General features: G+C 37.0%; 1 protein-coding gene across 13 annotated transcripts in view; it reads right to left on the reverse strand.

Moving 5' to 3' along the window:
• Positions 1-14,422, reverse strand: part of LOC103146627 (teneurin-3-like) — a 290,558-nt gene that overhangs the window by 250,850 nt on the left and 25,286 nt on the right. For 10 of the 13 annotated variants that reach the window (XM_007564630.2, XM_016677782.1, XM_007564632.2 and 7 more), the window contains exon 1: positions 5,436-5,532. The exons of the other annotated variants lie outside the window; for them this stretch is intronic. The gene's annotated coding sequence lies outside the window, so the exon portion shown is untranslated. Of the gene's footprint in view, positions 1-5,435; positions 5,533-14,422 lie in introns of those variants that run through there. 13 annotated transcript variants of the gene reach the window in all.

Here is a 14,422-nt window from a genome sequence, read left to right on the forward strand (position 1 = left end):
GACAAGAACTGAACTTTGTTGCTTGCATCTAATGCACCTTGAATGCTGAAAAACTACTGAAGCTAATCATCCCGAACAGACCAACTCCACTGTGAAACATGGCTGTGGCAGCTTCATGGGGTGGGACGTTTGCTCTTGAACAACAAGAAGTTGGTCAGAGCTGATGGGAAGATGGATGAAGACAAATACAGTTATGGAAGAAAACCTGTTAGGAGCAGCAAAAGACTCCAGACTTGGATGGAGCTTCATCTTCTATTGTGTTAGAATGTTCTAGTCAAAGTCCAGACATAAAGATTAATGATGATGTTTACAGGCGCTCCTCAACCAGTCTGATTCATCTGGAACTATTTTATAAAAAACAATGATTGACAAAAACTTCTCAGGCAAAACTGGTAGAGACAAATCTAACAAATTTTGTAATAGATGGGAAATAATTATAAAACATTTTAAGGGTTGAATACAGATATTTATGTGTAAAGTAAAAGCATGTACCATTTACCTTCCCCTTTATTAAATATATATATATATATCTGAGAGCTCGTTCAGTTAGGAGTTAATACTCCAGGTCTCTAAGGGTTCAGGTGTGATGAGTCTTGCTCTTTAAGAAGGCATCCAGAAGACTTTATCACTGCCGTCTTCTGAACATCTTACCCAGGTTTATCTGCTGAATCAACCAAGCTGAGCAGTTTCTCAGCCCGTCACAGGTAGTGACAGTCGTTACTGAGCTAGGTATATTTTAGGGGCTCAGACCCAAGCCCCAGGGGGTATTCTCTCCACAAACTTTACTTTAAAGCAACTTGGAAAAACTCCAAAAAGTATCTTAAGACAAGAACCCAGTCTCACCTCTACAGCCAAAGAATCAAAAGGATGCTTAAAAAAAAGTGTCAAGTCTTACTTCTGCTGTATGTTCATTTGGGTAAAAATTTAATGCCAAGTTTAGGAGGAGGAACATACAGCGCAGAATTCAGCAAATATTAAATAATCATGTAAAAATGTCTGCAAGAGTTTGACATTTTCTTATCTAATGACCAGGTGTGAGAGAAAACTCTTGAAGCTCCAGAGAACCAAACTCTTTTCTGTCATATGTTTGTTCCATTTTCCCCCCTTTGTGTTGTTCTATCACATAACAATAATACACTGAAGTCTGCTGAAACGTGACAAAATGCAAATAAAACCCTTTGCAAAAAGGGTTTTTTACATCTTGAATTCTTTCTACACTCAAGTCATTGAAGTTTTTTTCTTTTTCCAGAATTCCTAAAAATATCAATTTCCCATAATTCCATGTGTTTGGGAAACTGAAGGTCTGTCGAGATTAAAACGCGTTGTGTTCATGTCTACTTGTAATCTTTAATCTGGCCAAAAATAAATTGATTTTCAGCAAGAGAAACTTTGTTGACGAAAGCAATTCTTCAGTTCTCTATGAAATATATTACATATTATACAAATATAGTTTTTTTTCTGTCAAAGTCCCTTACTTTTTCATTTCATGTGCTGAATTTCTTAATTTCTGAAGTGTTGCAGGCCATCACAGAAGCAGCCAGTACCTATTAAACCTCAGGGGGAGTACTTTGTCAGTATCTTTTTGTCACAACAATTTGGCCCTGAAGTGTGATGACAGCTTGAACCAGGGGGTGTCCGCAGCTAAATTTTAGCCCCTTAGTCCAGTGGAGCATAGCAGAACACTTCTTTAGTTTTCATGGATGGATAGCTGGATGGAAGCAAAGATAACATCCCAGCAGGGTTTCTTCTTGTTCAAGGCTTTCAGCATGTTACTAATCTCCCTAAAATTTTGAAATGCCCCTCTCCCACCCAACCCGGCCTCTGGTTTCTTTTGACACAAAACGTTTCAGTTCTAGTGGCTTTTGTTGTACATTTTCATATGCTGCTCTAAAGCAGGACCTTTTGCAAAACAGTGTCGCATAGCAAACCCTGTAAGTAGTATAAGAATTTATTTGCAATGGAACTGATTCGAGCGTAGAATATTTCAAGTATGAATTGACCCGTTTTGCATTTTTCTTTTACTTCCTTATCCACCATTAATCGCTTTTTTTTTTTTTTCATTTGCAGCTGTTACATACATTTAAATAATCATTTGGCACTATTGGGATTTCTTGTCGCATATACATCTTCAAAAAGATTTAGAAAAATGCTGAAGAAGAAAATAAAATGTCAAAGAAGAAAAAAGTGAAAGAAAAGTACATTTAAAATGGACAGCATTGTAAAACTCAGACGGCAGATCACCGTCTGATGCAGAGGTCGTATTTGGCCACAAGTGTCCGATCATTTCACTTCTCATAGAACAGAAATGTGAGCCAAGTGAAGTCCCAACACATGCATGTCAAATGACTCATGGTGTAATAACCTTCTTTATTTTTTAAATAGCAATTAAATCTTGGTGCTTTTTTTGTTTTTTATACTCAACTGTCCCTGTGAGTATTGCAACTAAAAAAACGTAACATCAATTCTTTAAATGCTAATTTGTGTCATTAAATACTACTGTATTTTTGCTCCTAAATAACTGCAATTCATTTATAGAACCATATGGTGACGGATCCATTAGGTTCTCCATGTTGTGACAGCATCTTTGCTGGGATCTTTTATAATTTTAAGGTAAGGTGTTCATTAAAGCTCCACCTAACCTTACAAAGAAACTTTTTCCTGCTGTCGTCTGCTGATGGCAGAGACAAAGCATCAGTCTTGTGGTCACATAAATGCTCTATTTAAGAAAAGCTAGATTTTACCTCAGCCATTACAATAAACCTTCTGCAGAATTAATACAATGGGTCTGTGACAATGCACTCTCAGCATTACCCTGACCATCAAACATCTAGAAATAGAACATCGGGTTCTTATTTCCATCTAGAAACCAAAATACTTGTTTATTTTCCTGTTCATACATACAACACAATGTTCTTAAAGCTCACAAGATGCAAGTGTTTCAGTAAATTATTGAATATCGTTGCAATCTTGATCAGCAGAGAACAGAAAGTGGCACCTAATAAACGCTAATGCACAAGAGCTGTGTAAATATGCTGGGAGTCACTCCAGCAGGAAGTGAGTTCAAAACATATTTATGTTAATACATGTCTTTCATCCTCAAGAGGTCAGATGACCAATAGGTATAACTTAAAATGAATTCATAAACCAAATTAAAAAAAATGTTGCAGCGATGTCTTGCAAAAGTATCTGTCAACATGTATGCCGTTACATCACAATACTTTTCTCATTAAGTATAATGAGAAATAAATAATTACCACAAGCCTTACATTTTGCTTTCTTTCACATTTAGATTTACATAAAATTTATTTTTAGAGAACTTAATACGTGTGGCGACATAAGAAAGTTTCAACAACCTAGATCAAACAACTCAAGTAATTAAAAAAAATAAATAAAAATTGAATAATCTGATCTGCAATCTCTTGAACTGTTGGACAGAAGGAGAAGAAACGAGGATCTCTGGCAGCAATTCTTACAGTTGTAGAGATCAAAGGGTTTTATCTGTACAGCTAAATACATTTTTAATTTAAAAAAAAAAATTGTTGGGGCACATTCAGCTTTTCAGGGTTCCTGACTTTTATACACTAACAATTTAATGAAACAATATATCCATCCATCCATCCATTTTCTGAACACCCTTGTCCCTCAGTGGGGTTGGGGGGGTGCTGGTGCCTATCTCCAGCTAACGTTCCGGGCGAGAGGCGGGGTACATCCTGGACAGGTCGCCAGTCTGTCTAACAATTTAATGAAACAATATAGTTCATTTTTATTTGTTAAAACTTTTTTCCAACCGACCATATTTTACATCTGGTTTCATATTTTTTTTTCTTTGCAAACTTATTTAACCAAATGTTTTTTAAGTCAAACTTCCTTTTAAAAATTCCTTAATGACTTCTCTGGCTGTGCTTTAAAAAACAAATATGGAGTAGGAAAGACAACTACAACTGAAATAACCCGAACTGGAAAAGGATATACAACTGATGTATTGACAATATGTTCATTTCCACATGGTGTTGTGGAAACCTGCTGTATGAAGAGCAAGCTTGGCAAAGTGAACGAAATCAAAATCAGCAACCCCACCTGCAGCTTTGTGCATTCAGACATGGCCTGAAGGCAACTGCTCCAGCCATTCGAACACCCACCAACAACAACACACAAAAAGGACTTTGCTTCACAGAGACAGCAGAGGAGATCTTTACTACAGGCTGTTTGCTGCACTAGCTGAGGAAAGAAACCGTTGCACTTGTGCAATTCAAAAAGATCAGCACCTCAGAGACTTTATATCTTTCAAAAGTTCAGCTTTTGAAGACCCCATGTTTTTACCTCCCTTGTTAAGATTTTGAGCCAGACTGTAGAAACCGAGATATACATACTTAAAAGTTAGCCTGCAAAAAAATAAATAAAGTGCATAAAAACACTTTCTGATTCCAAAACAAAATAAGTTAATTGCAAACTCAAAGTAGTTGACAGTTCTGGTCTTGATATTGCCAGATGATGCACATGGGTACAAATGGTTGTATTTGCAAAATGCAAGTATTTTTTTCAAAAATATTTCTGTTTTGAAAAGAAAGAAAATAATTCTTCCTTAATTGGTAGTTGTGCCGATTTATTTTTCCATATTTTAATTACTGAAAATACCAAAATGTACATGTATTACATAATTACTTAGTAACCAAATTGGCTTTTTTTTTTTTTTTACCAAATCCTATTTTATTCTTACTTGGTAGATCATTGCTCCTTTACTTTGACTTGCATAAAACATACTGAAGTAATACTACTCTTAGTAGATTATGATTTTTATCTATCCATATCTTATGTTACATGAATAAAATAAAATAAAAAACTGGACCAAAATGCAGACAAGAGCTGAAGCAGACCATTGTGGAGATTTAATAATGAAAATAATAAAGTTGGCACAAGGAGAACAGGACATGCAGCACATGCCCTGTTCTCAGACAGAGAGAGGAAGATTCAGTGAAGAACAATAAAAACAGTGAGTCCATACAATAAGGGAAAAATGGAGAATGATACAGAAATGAACAGCTGTGAAAGAGAGCAGACATGCAGACTGAGAGAAGTTGAATAATTAACATCAAGGAAGCTGACCCAAACAAGGAAACTACAAGCCAAGTGAAAAAGTACAACACATAAGAGAACCAAGTTCAAATGCACAAAGAACAAAACGCAAGAATAAGTTTGGAAACTAAACAAAGAATGATACAACATGGCGTCACCCTTAACAATAATGACTAGATATTCTAACAGGGACACGTAAGGATTTGAGAGCCACAGCTTATACATATTGTAAAAATACTCATATTATAATGGATATACCATTATAATATATTCCGACAAACTTCAACTGCTGTGTTTTGCATTATGATGGCTGGACCAATAAACAGGTTAGTATAGATATGATCGATAACAGAAAAACTTACAGGACAAAGGCAGCAACACAGCAGCGGAGAAGGAAACAGACAGTGGCCACAAACAACACAGACAATAATGGAGGAGTCAGTGGGGTACAATGTAAACTGGAGGGAGAGGAGAGGGACTAATCAGAGGTAAGTAGAGGCAGCTGGGGAAGAGAGAAGGGAGGAAGAAATTAAGAGATGTAAACCAGCTGGTAAACTAAGGATGGGAGAAAGCTGAGACAACCGTAGGGAAAAACTATGAAAAAACAAACAGCAAACAAAGCAGAGGAAAGACGTTGAAAGGACAAAAACATGAGGAAAAAGTGAACTAACACATGAGATAAACAAAAATGGAAAGATCTAGAAAAACAACCAAATAAATTATCCAAACAGGAACCAAAGGACAAACATCTATGGATAACTTCATCTGAATTTTTGCAATTATAACATTGCATAGACTTCCACAAATTTAACATTTTTGCTCTTTTCATGGAAACAACTGGAGTCCTAAGACATTAGCTGGTGTCTGCTCAGGTCGTCAGCCTGCAATCAGCTTATCTAACGTAAAAGCCAATTTTCCAACTACAGTTTTGAACAGTGCTATTTACAATGCTTGGTGGGGATTCATTCATTTCTACACCAATACTGTTTGAGATTTTGGCAACCAGAAATATTTCTAAATAACTTAATCTGTGCTTGTTGCAAGCACAGATTATATGAAGCAATCTCCTTTAAGCCTGCTGACTGGCTGTGCACGATCAATCAATCAATTAATCGAGTTTATTTGTATATCACATTTCAACAAAAAGGCAGTTAAAAGTGTCTTACATCATAAAAACACAAAATAATAAAATCATAAAAAGATCCTCCAGGTTGTGGAGGGGGAGCACTGCATCGCTGCACTAGTATTTCCTTTAGCAGCTTAATAAATCTTTATGATGATGAGAAACATTTTATGGTTTTGAAACTTTTAAAAACGTTGCTACATTTTCAGTCTGAAATGGGCACAGATGTAAACTACACCAAACTCAGGCAAATGAGTTTGGCAGCTTCCCAGGACAGCACAGAATATGAGATAAATTTTAACTCTCTAGTAAAATAACATCCAACACAATCTTAGAATACATTTTTGTTACTCTGATCTTACTGTGTTTTATTTTACACATGAATCAAACACAGAAGCCATGAGCGGATTGAGCTAATCTCTCACAGATGGAAACATACAGATTTTGTAAATGTATGAATGCAGCTGATGCTGTGTTTCGGTTTACACTAGTATACTATGTTGACATTTGTTATGTTGAAGTTTCTCATCCAAAGCAGCTTACAAACAATGCAGTTAATATCAAAGCTGATCGGCGCTTTGAAAGATTAGTGACATGAAATTGATGAAAGTAGCAAAGACAAATACAGCAACAGAGTGGGCAAAAAAACTGAATCATGAGTCTCTGTGTTCATTCAGTCGCTAATTTTGTTTTGTAGAAAACATAATTAACCAAAAAGACACAAAACTAAGCACTGTTTTGCAATGGCACAGCTTTTTATGTCAAGGATAGTTAAAATTGGTAGATCTTAATGATGACACTACTGATGCTAAGGATCTGCTGCAGTTTACGGATTCAGTAGAAACACAATGAGAACAACTGTCTATTACAAGAAGGGAAAGAGGTAAATCAATACAGAACAGCCGAAGATGTTGGTTGATCCCAGTCCATAATCTGGAGAAAGTCCAATCAAAATAGAAAATGTTGCAAAAAGGAAAACATTCAGGTGCAGCGAGGAAGACATCAAAGCATCAGGACACAAAACTCAAAGCAATCGATCTTAAAAATAGAAAATGCACAACAAAAGAAAAGAAAGACAAATGGGCAGAAATAGGAGTCCACATTGGGGAGTAAAAGAAATCAGCTGGGATACAGAGAAGAAATAATATCTAACCAAAAGAAAAAAAAAGGTTTGAGTGGGCTAAAGACAAGCAGTCATGGATGGTGGATAACTGCAAGAATTGCACTAGCAACATAGATGAAACTGACATTTACTTGATGCCATGCAATGAAATATGTAAAGATGTTTACAGTTATTGATAATATGAGTTCTGTGTTTCTGTCCAAGCAGCACAGCACTTGGATGTATACCTCTACAGTGAATGCAGGGCTGAACATTGATATCTTACACACTTTTGTAATTCTATCAATTGAAAGTTTATTCCCCAAATAATTGCAGCAACCAAGAAAAGCAGAGAACCTTCAATGAAGCACTCTGTTTTTGCTTTTTTGTTTCTGATTCCACTTTTTTGTTTTTCCCTAATTCAAGGATTCCATCCATTTTTTTTTCTATTACCTGATCAGTGGAAACATGTCTTCAATTACAACAATGTCATTGCATTTCCTCAGATATATTTTTACAAAGCCAGAATGTTATTTCTGTGATTTTCTGTTTTTCCCAAGTAGCAAAACAACTGATTGAACATTCTCCAAGTGTATTGATTTAATATTTTTGCCAAGGGCTGTATGCTGGTCTTTGTGTGAATGCATGTGTATTCTAACTTCAGGCTATGATCACAGATAACCCTTCTCAGCGTCTGCTCACTGGATCTTTTTGAGCACATTTTAATCTGTGTCCAAGTGCTGAAACCAGATTCTTCCCTTCAAACTACAGGCGCCTCAGATAGTGACAGAGAGCCAACACACACAGCAAGCCCCAAAGGATCTTGGACAAAGAATGCACAGGCATATTCACACACACACACACACACACACGCGCACGCACACACACACACGCACACACACACGCGGACGCACACACACCATACAATATTCCACATAGACAAACGAGTCACATGAAGATATATGAGTATACTCTGTAATGCATAGCTGTAAAATCTCTAACCTCTGCTAACGCTAACCTCATTAGGAAGATGAAGGATTTTCAGCATGCTGCATCTGGACAGAGGAAGTTTGGTCTCTTCTTTCTATTTTTGTGTACTTAACAATCACCTCACCTTCTAAGAAGAAGCATTTAATGCTCTTTATACAATCAATGCCATCAAACACACTTGGTCCAAACATGCACCCACAAATGTGAACGTGCTAATGAGGCTTCGAGGACAGTTTCTTTAAACCACCTTCCGAGGCGACCTGAGAGACTTGAGTCTGCACGAGTTTGGCAGCCTGGTTCCAATCCATTAAAGGACACATCTGAAGACGTTTTTGTGATATCAGTGAATATCTGAACTCTGTACAGGTTAGTGAATTTCATTGCTATAGTTTATTTTTGATCACCCAAAACTGTTTTACTGCATTGCCGGGTTTTGGTCCACAGATGTTATATCTGCTACACAGAATATGTGTTTAACTGCACATGAAGCCGCAATCTGCGATCTAGACATTTTTAATGTAATTGGTCAAATAAATATTGGCCTGGTTGTTCGGGAAAAAATATCATGTCTGCTGCTATATCTATCACATTAAGCATTTGACATGCCGAGGTCAGTAAATCTTCGTCAGCGCAGAGGGAGAATATCCATGGCATAGAATGATATCAGGCAACATTATAGAATCAATGTAGCACCATTTCTGTAGTGGGCCTCTAGCTGTCAGTGCTAATGCCAGTTTCTTTACAATTACAAGACATAGTTGTCAAATTCCCTGTTTTGGCTGGGAAACTACCGTGTTTTACCAATTTTTCCCATAATCGTCTGTATCAGTTTTTTTCCAGTAAAACTCTGGCATCATGATACAACAATAAAAACATTCCTCTGAGTCTTCAAACTGAACTGAGACCTCCCACTTGTTGTAACAGGACAACAGGAGCAAACCCAGCAAAATAAAGATGGATGTGATGAAAGAGAAGGCATTCCTGCCAAAACAAAGACACGTCATGTAATATTTTTGAAACATTTGGCAGCAAATTTACTTTCATAAAGAGGAGCAGAATGAGACACAGTCGTGCATTCTGAAAGATTTGTAACTGTAATTTAGTGTCTTCCAAAGGGGAAGGAACAATTAGAAATACGACTGAGGTTATAAATGCAGATTAAAATGTCAGTTCTGTGTGCCAAAAACAATATCGATTTCACCTTGTGTGAGGATTTCAAAAAGTGTAGAAGGTAAGTTGAGTCAAATTAAATATGAGTATTGTGTATGTATATTAGATAATGTCCCGTAAGGATATTATAGGCTAATTGTTAGCTAATGTTAAGCACCAGCTTCCCACTCAACAGGTGCCACAGCAGCAGAGCTAGAAAACAAGTTGATCAAAACATGCTGATCTGAGCCATTTTCACCAAAGTGTGACAAATCAAACACAAAAACAAAGAATTTGTCATCCTGACTAGATTCTACGATGAGGGTCTGAGGGTCACTGTGAGTTTCATGGAGATGCCTATGCAATGTAGGAAATGCTTTAAATCAGTATGAAAAACCAAGTGAAGCACTAACATTGCAGAACTGAAATATTGTTGACATGCAGGATTTAATTGTAAATGTAAAATAAGTAGATGTGGTTCAATTTCTGTTTTGTTTTCTTTTATGCTCTGTTAGAGTAGGAATGTCCGCAGTATTTCAAAGTCGACAGAGGTAGGCCTATCAGATTCTTATCACCTAATTGTAGTTTGTAAGAGGTTGACAAGTGGTCATTTTAAATTCCTTGAACACCTGTCAGAAATGTAAGGGATCCTGGAGCTCGGTTGTGGTCGGTGGGATGGCTCGCAGCAGAAAAGTTCACTCATTTTCAAATCCAAAACTTGACAGGTATGATTTGTGGCAGCATTTAAGTAGGTAGTAAGTAAAATGTATTTATAAGGAGCCTATCATAGATATCATAATGTCAAAGTGTTTCATAATGATACAAACATAAAAACAAGAACATATTTCAAAACAAATGTAGGAGTCTGGTTAAAATCCTGTCGGTATAGAAATCGTTTTCACTGCTTCTTCAAATAATCAGTGGAGTTCATGTAGCGGGAAAGAGCTTTAAAATGAGTCCATAATCTCACTAACAACCTCTAGTCAGATGATCTCAAAGTCAGAGAGGAGCACTAAGACTCCAGTAGGTTGAGAATATATTCAGGAGCAGGAATGAAGTGACCTGAACATCAGGAACGATATTTTAAACTCCATCCTATAAGATGCAAGGAGCCAGCGAAGGAGGCCAGGACAGGAGAAATGTGTTCTCTTCAATTTGTCTTTGTTAGGAGTCTTACTGCCGCAGTGTGGACTAACTGGAGTTCATATCAAGTATAAAAGATATATGCAGCAGGGCAGATATGAAGTAGTGTGATGAAGGTATAAGTACATCAATTACTAGTACAGGAATGATGGGATGTAGGTATTTAACAGCCTCGTTTCTGACAGGCTACCTTTCTGCATCCCACAAAAATGAGACCAAATTGCTTTTTTGTCAGTCTGTATCAGAACAGAGGTAGACAAAGACGAGAAGCTCATCCTACTTTCAGTAAGCCTCCCTATGCAGGTGCTTTGCCCCACACATCTGAGCCAGACACTCTCACACAGGTACTGTACTTCCACGCAGAAAACTAAAACTTACTCACATACACACTTTCACAAACACGGCGTCAGCAAACTGAAGAAATCATAAATAAGTGATGTTGCTCAGTAATGGAATAGTGTGCAGTTGTTGTGGGAGCAAGGGATGTGCTGTCATGACAACCTCAAGGATCACATAAGGTCAGCCGCAGCTGTTGCTTTGCCACCATCGCAGACACTTCTTCACTGTGTGAAAGTGAAGTAGTGTCTGGATCTTACAGTCTGCACGCACGATGTGTGTAGGCCAGAAAAATATGCCAAACCTGGAGCAATGCACAACAATACACAAAAAGAAAGGAAAGACTCCTTCAACCTGGTCTCTGCTTCAGGTTTGACAAGGGGAATGCCCAGGTCTAGTATTTGTCTGTGTGGGGCTCTTCTGGAATAAATTTTGCTTGATAAGCCTCTCAAAGCTGCGGTTCTACCTGTAGAAGTTTTCCCAATGGTTGTAAATCCTGACCCAGAGTGAGAGACTGTTAAAGGTTAAGGAAGCCTTTGTATGTGCTTTGGGTTATTTAGCTGATTAGGGTGTGAAAGCCAAGAGTTTTAACAGGATTCTAATTTTTTGAGACACTGACTTTTGGGTTTTCATCATCTGTAAGTGATAATCATGCAAATTAAAAGAATCAAAGGCTTTGAAGAAATCTCTCTATATCTGATAATTCTATATAATGACTTTCACTTTCTGAGATGACTGGCAAGAGCAAAGCTGCTCTTTTATGCAACTTTCTCTTTTTTTAAATCTACAAGCATTATTTTGCTGGGGCTTCGTCTTCTGACATGCAGAACATAATTATGGAAACCAAATCTGCCACAGGAACAAACAGCAACACTGTCTTAAATAGCAAATTAACTGTATAAAGCAAGCATGTCAACAGTCAATATACTAGACTGTTTTTAAGGAGTCCAGATGGAATATTATTCGCAGCATGATGCATATTCTTTACATCTGTTATAGGTTTTTGGAACATTGTGAGGAAACACATAATTACATATAAATTACAGCAGAGATCATTTGGCTATGGAAGCAAACCAACCGTGACGCCCATCCCTTCTCAGCCTCCACTGTCTTTGTATTCTGTTTCATACCTGGAACATTTTCTGACTGATGTCTGTACGGCTGCAGCTCTGCTGTGGTAAAACAACACAGGCATACTTTGGAGACTGAACAAAGTGAAGAAAATTCCACATTTAAACCTCAGGAAAAAACTAATTACAGAGGAACTCTATTCTAACTTCAAGATAAAACAACAGTTGGAGAGGCAAAGTTAGATCTTTTGTTTATTATTTCTAACTTCTTTGACCAATGGTTCACTTTGGTCAAACTAACTCTTTCCATTAGCTTTTATCAACAACCTATAGCACATTTTTTCCTCTCATCACTGTTGTTTTTTACTGTAACCACCAGTTTCCAGTCTGTCTTTGTCTGCATAATGTACATCTGCATAATGTTATTTCTTAACTAAAATGCTGCAGCTGGCAGGGTGGTGTGTGATGTAGAAATGTTCATCTGTAATTGTTTTATGCCATCATTTATATGCTATCGTCTTGTTCTGGCTTATGTGCCAACTTTGATTAAGTTTATGTTATTATGTTTTCTTATTATCTAGTTTGATTAGTTGATGTGCAGCCAGTGGGACAGAAAGCCACGTTTGGAATCCTAGATTGAAAGCTGTTTCCTTGAATAACACATTATTCATAGCGTAAATGCAATAATCTGTCTCGGAATTGGCTAAATATGAATATATTGGAGTATGGCTTGAATAAAGTATTTCTTCATGAACATAATTTGAAGAACTAAAGCAACTGAAATAAAGGTTGTTGTCTCGAGTTAAATCTTCAAACCTTTTAATACATTTTTATTTTTGGCACAAACCCTGAGCACAAGCAGCTTATTTCAATGCAAACTTACTTACAACCTCAATAGTGACAATTTTATAAGTGACAACAGTTTTACTGTTGTTAAAAGTGAAGGTCAACCACCTTCACTTTTTCTCCGATACTGGAAATGTTCGACCTATTCTTGTTTTCTTTGACATTTCAAATCCTTTGCTTTGTTTAGGAAATTGTTTTAATCTTATCTCTCTACTGCAGATAAGGTGCTTGTTTCCAAACCGTGCCACAAAGCGTTCCACCAACCGTGTACTTGGCCTCTTGCCAACGTCTAAAACACCCGATGACAGCAGCTCATCCGAGTATATCTACAAATGACAGGAATCTGGGTTGTGCTGGAAATCTAAGGTGTACAAAGGCAAAAAAATGCTAAGAGTGAAGTCCCCTGTGGTGCTCCTGTGCTGTTGACCATCTGGTTAGACACAAAATCTTGGTGTCACGAACTGCGGTTTGTTTGTCAGATATTGATCCAGGTGGTTGCTGAAGCCTCCACCTGTGTCTACTGGAGGGGGTTTGATGAAGGAGGTGTATGACGGCATCGTCAATCCCAACTCCATGGTGCCCTTCTTTTCGAGTTGTTTGGAATTTGAGGTTGTAGTTGAAGCAAGATTTGAGCTTTTGAGATAAGAATCTACTGTTCCTTGTTGTTAAAATAAAGGAAAAAAAAACTTGTTGCTATGGTTCCACATTATAACAACTGCCCACAAGTAAAACAGTAGCTGTGAAAATTATTCCAGCTGCACAGCATCCAAAACCTGAGGGAATAATCTTCCAAAAAGGCATGACTGAAATAGCAAAAGGAGGAATGAAATATTTTTTAAAAGAATAAATTAGAATTAATATAACAGAGCTACTTCAACATGCTGCCACCTGGAGCATTAATTTAATTACAGTTTTTCTCAGTATATTTAGTGCTTTTCTCACATCAGTAAAATTTGCATAAGATAGTGGATATTTTAAAGCAATTAGCAAAATCTGAAAAACCTTGTTTATAACCTACAAAAGCATATCGTTTGCTCAAAATGAATAGTTAATTCCTCAAAACAAGTACGAATGTAAATTAAAATGTCTGTCTTCAAAATTCAAAGACCTGACACCATTGTTTATGAACAAGATGGTCAAATTGTTTCATCATGTTTGATTACAATTGCTGATTATAAGATGCTCCTGAATATAAGTGGGATCAGTCAAGAAAAATAAATAGATATAAATCACACTATGGACCTCAACCATGTTAATAACATAATAAGTTAACAAGTATTCAGTGACCTATTTTATAATAAACTCACAAAACTGTTGACAAACCGACGTCCATGCTCTACATTAGGAAGGCCAGGAACGAAGTGCACAGCAGAGCAGAGACACATGCAGTGTAAATCCGGGTTGTTACACAGGGAGCCGCATTAATGGAGCGAAAACACTGCCAGGCCATATATTAGTTTTATGCACATCTTGCTTTCAGCCTCAGATAAGCTTTCCTTTGCTCATGCCCGACCGTATGAATTAATCTTTAACACCACAGACGATAGATGTTTCATGAAGAACAACAAAAGATTTAAAAATCACACCTGA

The sequence above is a fragment of the Poecilia formosa genome, unplaced genomic scaffold (genome assembly GCF_000485575.1).
Source record: "Poecilia formosa unplaced genomic scaffold, Poecilia_formosa-5.1.2 Scaffold164, whole genome shotgun sequence".
Taxonomy (NCBI): Eukaryota; Metazoa; Chordata; class Actinopteri; order Cyprinodontiformes; family Poeciliidae; genus Poecilia; species Poecilia formosa.